At 42.2% G+C, this 6,560-nt stretch overlaps 1 long non-coding RNA gene and 3 other non-coding genes across 4 annotated transcripts; all 4 read left to right on the forward strand.

The window, feature by feature from the left end:
* The first annotated feature begins 402 nt into the window (after positions 1-402).
* On the forward strand, positions 403-474 carry TRNAE-CUC (transfer RNA glutamic acid (anticodon CUC)). The gene has a single exon. It is a non-coding gene; the product is annotated as a tRNA-Glu (tRNA).
* Positions 407-4,763, forward strand: LOC130683413 (uncharacterized). Its single transcript, XR_008997113.1, has 2 exons — positions 407-3,574; positions 4,007-4,763. It is a non-coding gene; the product is annotated as an uncharacterized LOC130683413 (long non-coding RNA).
* On the forward strand, positions 2,377-2,448 carry TRNAG-UCC (transfer RNA glycine (anticodon UCC)). Its single transcript has one exon. It is a non-coding gene; the product is annotated as a tRNA-Gly (tRNA).
* On the forward strand, positions 4,261-4,333 carry TRNAK-CUU (transfer RNA lysine (anticodon CUU)). Its single transcript has one exon. It is a non-coding gene; the product is annotated as a tRNA-Lys (tRNA).
* Positions 4,764-6,560: the final 1,797 nt, after the last annotated feature.

Raw genomic sequence — 6,560 nt, forward strand, 5'->3', positions numbered from 1 at the left:
TCCTATGCCTTAAGGAAAAGTTCTGGTCAGTTTGGGCAAAGCCCAGCTGGAAACCTTCACTTTCCTGCTAAGCACAATTCAGGAAACCACGTGAATCTAGACAGTTCCTAGTCTCGGTCTCGCGCTCTTTTCTCCAAACTTGAGTCTGATCTTGGGGTCTGTGACCATGTGTGTATATGATCCTCCCTCAGCGCTGGAGCTAGGAGTGGGAATTCTCTCATGAGTTTTCTATATGAAAAAAGAAATACGAGGAAGGAATAGTTTGTTTGTAGGGAGAAGGTCCGGTATTCAAGAAATTCTAAACCTAGACAGTTAAAGACACATACACATCAGAAAGGGTAAGCAGAGACACTCATTTAGTTGAAATCATGTGTTCTCGATCAGAAGAGCTTAGCAGTACCTTCCCTGGTGGTCTAGTGGTTAGGATTCGGCGCTCTCACCGCCGCGGCCCGGGTTCGATTCCCGGTCAGGGAAATGCTTTTTTCCTAACCAGAAGAATCCTTTCTAGGTTATCATTGTATCTGCTAGTCACTTCCCGCATCCGCAAGCTGAAATACAGGAAATAACTACAAAGAAAAACACTGCTCACAAATCTATCATACAGTGATAACTGCTAACATCCAGTTTTCAGTTATTACTCATTCTATTACCAGCCTTTTTTTAAAGTTATATTTCCAACACTTATCAGTGGAAATAAATATTCACCAGCAACGTATTTTCTTTCAATTTAATTACTTCGTTTTTGAAAAGGTAATATGGTTTAGGATATTTACATGGTTAGGATATGCAAAAGGACATAACTGATAAACCTAATTTCACCTCTGCCATCTAGTTTCCATCTGATAAAGCAACCAATTTTGAATTTCTTAATTATAATTCTATAAGTATTTTATGCAAATTGAAGCACATGCAGACATACTCTCTGCCTTACACAAACGATTGCAATCTGTACATGCTGTTCTCCATTTTGCCCTTTTCACCTAATATTGTTCGGGATTAGACATGAAAAACGTCCTCATTCTTTCTTATGGCACATAGTATTCCATTGTATTGACATTCCATAATTAATTGAACCAGCTTCCTATTGATGGACACTTAGATTATTTCTAATGTTTTGCTATTATAAACAATGCTGCCATAAATAATCTTGTACGTATGTCATTTTGCACGTGTGTAAATGCCCAGCAATTGAAATGTTGGTTTAAAAGGTATGTGCATTTGTGGACATATATTGCCAATATGCCCTCCATAGAAATTGTGCCAATTTACGCTCCCACCAGCAATGTACAGTGTATATGTAATTAAAAAAAAAAAATTCATGTGGGCTTTCATCTAAGTGATCAATCGTATTTCTGGAATTTTCGGGGTTTTTCACCCCTAAAATTTTGGCTTTACAAATTACACTTTGATGAACATTTGTGTAGATACATTTTTGTGTATATCCCTACATATTTCCTTAGGACAAATTCATAGAAGTGGAATTACTACCTTATACCATATATTAAATAAATGAATTGAAGAATTAAATGCAAGAATTGAAACCGTTAAAAAGCTAGAAAAAATAGTGGATAATTATCTTAATATTGAGTGGAAAAGACTTTTCCAAGATAAAAGCAAAGACAGAAATCATAGAGAATAAAACAGACTATGTAAAAACTGAAAACTTCAACCCATCTAAAAACCCTGTAAGTACTATTAAAAGACAAATGACTAACTGGTATAAATCAGTAATATCAATTTAATATAAATACTCAAAAGAAAAACAGACGAATCATATGACTTAATAAGTCTCAAAACTAATATACATTGTTAGTGAATTCATGAAAAGCTATCAATCTCAATAGTGATAGAATAAATGCAACTTAAAATGACTCCAAATTTTTATCCTGCACTTTCAAAGAGATGAAAATATCTAGTTGACTGTTGTAATTTGGTAATACTCAGTAAATAGTGAAAATTGGTGATACTCTCCACATAGCAATTTGGCAATATATATCCAAAACTTTAAAATGTGCCTATCTTTCAATTGCAACTTCACCTTTGTGCATTTGCCCTAAGGAAACACTTTCAAATGTGTAACGACACGTGTACAGAAATCACTATAGAGCCTTAACTCTCAGTGTATGTCTAAACGCCCCCTTCAAACGAGGATAGAAATACTAGAGTTGGCTTTTCTTAAACCTGTTAAAGGATAAGAAACTATCAGAGAGTTTTCGGTATAACCATAGGAGTAATCCTAAGGAGCTTCTCTTCTTCCTCCTTTGGCTTTGTGTTGAAAATGTCTTTTATAACACTAATCTCAAAGTCAAATAAAAACTATGGAAACAAAACTTAATAAGCTATTACTAATAAGAAAATAGGGTGTTTTATATGAGTGCGTTGGTGGTATAGTGGTGAGCATAGCTGCCTTCCAAGCAGTTGACCCGGGTTCGATTCCCGGCCAACGCAAGCATAACTTTTCCACCTCTTAAAAGTTACAGTAGATAACTAAGCTCAGAGAAGTAGGAGAAGGGTAAAGATCTCACCTATTTTCTAAGATTGAATTTTCGGGGATTCTCCCACTAAAGCAAACCTTGGGGTGCTTTCTTTGTATTTTGGCTCCTGAGCCAAGCCCGGCTGCTGATTTTGGCAGCTGGCTTCGCACCACTTCGCGGTAATTATCTTTTTGAGGGTCTTTAAGGGAAATGTCTGAATTAGAGGCTAGTCGGAATCGCTTCTCTAAATTCTCAAAAGCGGCTCTGATTGACTGAGGAGTCAGAATAAGGAAGTCAGACCAAGCGCCCGCAGTTCGTAAGAGATCGCGCCAGGTTACTTCTAGAGGTGAGGGAAAGCAAGGAAAAATAGAGGGGTGAAGGCAGCTCGTCAGCTCCGCTTCTCTTCAGGGTTCACCATTACGGCGACAGAAACCTCAATTCCAGGATACACGCTGGAGATGTAAATAGGAAAATCCGGGCTCCTAGCCTGGAGGCTCGATTATTTGTGGGAGAGAGACGTGGCATGAAAAGGGGCAAGCCGGACGCAGTCCCCGGACTTCAACCGCCATTTTCAGTCCCCAAGTCGGGACCTGGGAGCTCTACAGCCCAGCTGAGATGGGGTACTGAGGGCGTGATGCTGTCCCCCACCCACTTAACACACGGTGGCCATTTCTGTTTTAAAAGGCATAAAATCCAGGAAGAGCTCGTTTCCCTGCTTACGGCCCGCAACGATCGTACAGGAGTGTTTCTGCGTGGTGGTCGCAGCAACTTCGGCACGAATCCAGGTCCTACGGTAGCGTTCTGGCCAGCCAGTTTTATCTTTTAAAAATTCTTTAGAGGTGAAAGCATAATTCTGCCTTTGCTCCAGGCAGCGTCGCAGAAGTGCAGTCAACGAATTGGGTGAATGATTGTTTCCACTCAGCTCACTCCTCGGCTCGCCGACCGAGGCGACCGTTACCAGCCGTTACAAAGATGCTGCAGGGCTGTATGGAGAACCTCGGAGCTGCAAATCCAAGCTGCAGAGGAAGGCTCCCCTGGCCTTTACCTGAGCAGAGCTGAGCAAGCCTTCGCTGATGACTCCGGAACTCAGCACCTCTTTCGTAAGTTTGGAAAATGAGCGCTTAAAAGAGTGGAGTGAAATTTCGTGCGAGCGCTCACGCCTGAGGCTCTGAATCCCATTCAAATTTAAATCTCAGTGAGACGTTTACATGTAATGAATATAGTCTTTTTTTTCGGGCCAAATTTAAATCTCAGTGGGACGTATTAGGGCCACACAAAATTTTGATATTTAAAAACAAATCCGTGCTGCAAATGAATAGTAAATAGGATCTATTTTTCCAGTCAGAAGTCTCTCAGCCCCACTCCCACCTCAGACCCTTGGTCACTTAAGGAGAAAAGGGTTTCGGACTGAGAGGAAGGAAGCAGAGACCGCATTGCCAAAGTCCCGGGAGCACAAGTTCCCGCGCCCCTCCTTTTCCCCACGCCTGTTTTGCGCCTCTCATCCAGTTCCTTGCGATCTTTCTCCTCCTCAGAAGTATGGGTCCCAGAAACCGGGTTCTCAAAGTGACCCGGACCAGAAGGAAATTGCGGGAACAGAGGTTTCAGGACTCGACCCTGCCTATCCCTGAGCAGCTCCTATCAAGTCTCTGGAAGCCTCGGGTTTCCTTTGTGTTAAAGGGCTTTTGCGTATTCACGAAATCCTAGACCCTGACATCTAATTAATGTGTGACTAGACTATGCATTCTGTGCCTTGAAAAAAATAAACAGGCAACATGCGAGCAAGAGTGCCCGGCTAGCTCAGTCGGTAGAGCATGAGACTCTTAATCTCAGGGTCGTGGGTTCGAGCCCCACGTTGGGCGGGCTTTTCTTCCTTTGGGATCTGTTTTCATCGAATCCTCTCTGTCAGCAACCAAAACTCACGGGCTTCTCAAGATTCCTAGGCAGCCACTGTTGTTTTTAAACTTTGGTAGAAGTGTCCTGGAATCGTCTCACTTTCGCCCCAAATTCACCAAAAAAGAATCCGGACCAGTGATTCTAGCATCGTGGCAGGTAGTTGAGACCAGAGGTCCCTAACTCACCGGCGTTCTGAGTCCCGGACCAGCGAGGCTTCCGCGCCGTCCTGATCCAAGTCGGCTCCACCGCAAATGTAGTTACTTCTAGGAAACAAAGTCAGGGAGGGCGTCAGAGGACTGTTGGTTTCCATTACAAGCTTTGTTAAGAGTGTGACTCTAAACTGCATGCATATATAAACTTGATTAAAAAATACTAAATAAAATAAGCGAAGTAGCAGCCCCGAGTTATCTTTTTGTATGTTGTAGTGTTTGAAGTATTTTACCCGTTAGTTGTCTTTTGAATTTCATAAGGGAATGGCTGTGCTGTGGCACCCACGTGACCTTGGGTGTATTTACACACACCACACAGGCAAAGGCTTGAACTGAAACTATTTTGCATCTTACCACAAGGCAGAGTGCCTCATGATGTCTGTAAGTCCGGGAAAAGAAATCCCGGGGCAAAATATTTTCAAAAACCGAAATTAGTCAAAGGGAGAAATAAAGTTTAAAACCCGTTTATTGCTGCAGTTCAGGGCCGTCTTTCTCCTCTGCTCCTGAAGAAGCAAGCCAGCCCCTTCCCTTTAACTTCTCAGGTTCAGACACGCCCTTTGTTGTCCAGGTAAAATTACCCACTGATACGGAGATGAACTCTCCACCCCTGAGAAATGATGCAAATACCCTAAAGCCATACTTCTCTCCACCCTTGAGCGCCTATTGATATGCATATATATATTAAAGCCAGGCGAGATATTCTGGAAATATTACAATTTTACCCACAATGTCCCAGAACAAGAGCTGATGAGAGGCTTGTGAAGAGATGCCAGCACGCCATCTCCATTCGCTCCCACCTCCCCATCTCCCCTGGGAGGCTGTCATGCTATGACAGTTTCTCATTGCCTTCCAGGTTCCGATGACATATGAGGCTTTCTGCTCACCTCACCACTCCTTCCCCGGGTAGAGTTGCAGCCGATAAAACCACTTAGCTGCGGTCTAGAATTGGCTCCTCAGTAAGAGATCCCACAATTTGCATTGCAGTTGCCAACACCTTTGTTTCAATGTCATCCCTTTTGATGTGTGGGATATGGACCCAGGAAGTTTGTACCTTCACCTCTTCTTTCTTTTGTCTATGTAAATCATTATAAATTATTTTAGGAATTTTTGCTTTGTTTGTTACAAAAATTCCTAAATTTTTTAGTAGTTAAATGCACATCTTTTTCCCTTAGGGATTTTCAGTTTTATGTCATGCTTAGAAATGGTTTCCCCTACAAGACTGTAATAAATTTATTAAGGGTATTTTTCCATATAGTTTCACTTATTTGTGGAACAAAACACCAGTAGACTCAGTCACTGGTGAGAGGGTGGGGAGGGGGAGGGAGATGAAGGGGCTGTGAGTCCAGGGAGGGGAAATCCCAGGTCAAAATACCTCTAAAAACCAAAATCAGTCAAAGGGAGAAATAAAGTTTAAAATCCATTTATTGCTCACAAATTGTAGTCCAGGCCCTTCTCTCTCCTGCAGAAGCAAAACCGGCCCTCCCCCTCACCTCTCAGGTACAGATAAGCCCTCCTTGCCCAGGTAATTAACCACTGATATGGAGAAGAACTTCTCTCCACCCCTGAGGAATGATGCAAATGAACTAAAGCCATACTTCTTTCCACCTCTGAATGCTTATTGATATGCAGATGTACTAAAGCCAGGTGAGGTATTCTGGAAATATTACAATTTTACCTACAGGGGCACAAAAATTCTCAATCATAATATGTTGGTCACAGGAATGGTAGTACAGCATGGAGAATATAGGCAATGATTCTGTAACATCTTTCTGTGTTGACAGATAGTAATTGCACTATAGTGATGGTGAGGATTTAATAATATGGGTAACTGTTGAACCACTGTGTTGTATAATTGAAAACAATATAAGACTGTATCTCAATGGTACTTCTGCCAGAGTCCAGCTCCAGCCAAGGGGTGGGATGCCTGAAGGTGCAGGAGGGAGTCGGCACACGGAGAGACAGGATGCAGAGTCAGTTGGAGGAG

This window comes from Manis pentadactyla, chromosome 4 (assembly GCF_030020395.1).
Source record: "Manis pentadactyla isolate mManPen7 chromosome 4, mManPen7.hap1, whole genome shotgun sequence".
Lineage (NCBI taxonomy): Eukaryota > Metazoa > Chordata > Mammalia > Pholidota > Manidae > Manis > Manis pentadactyla.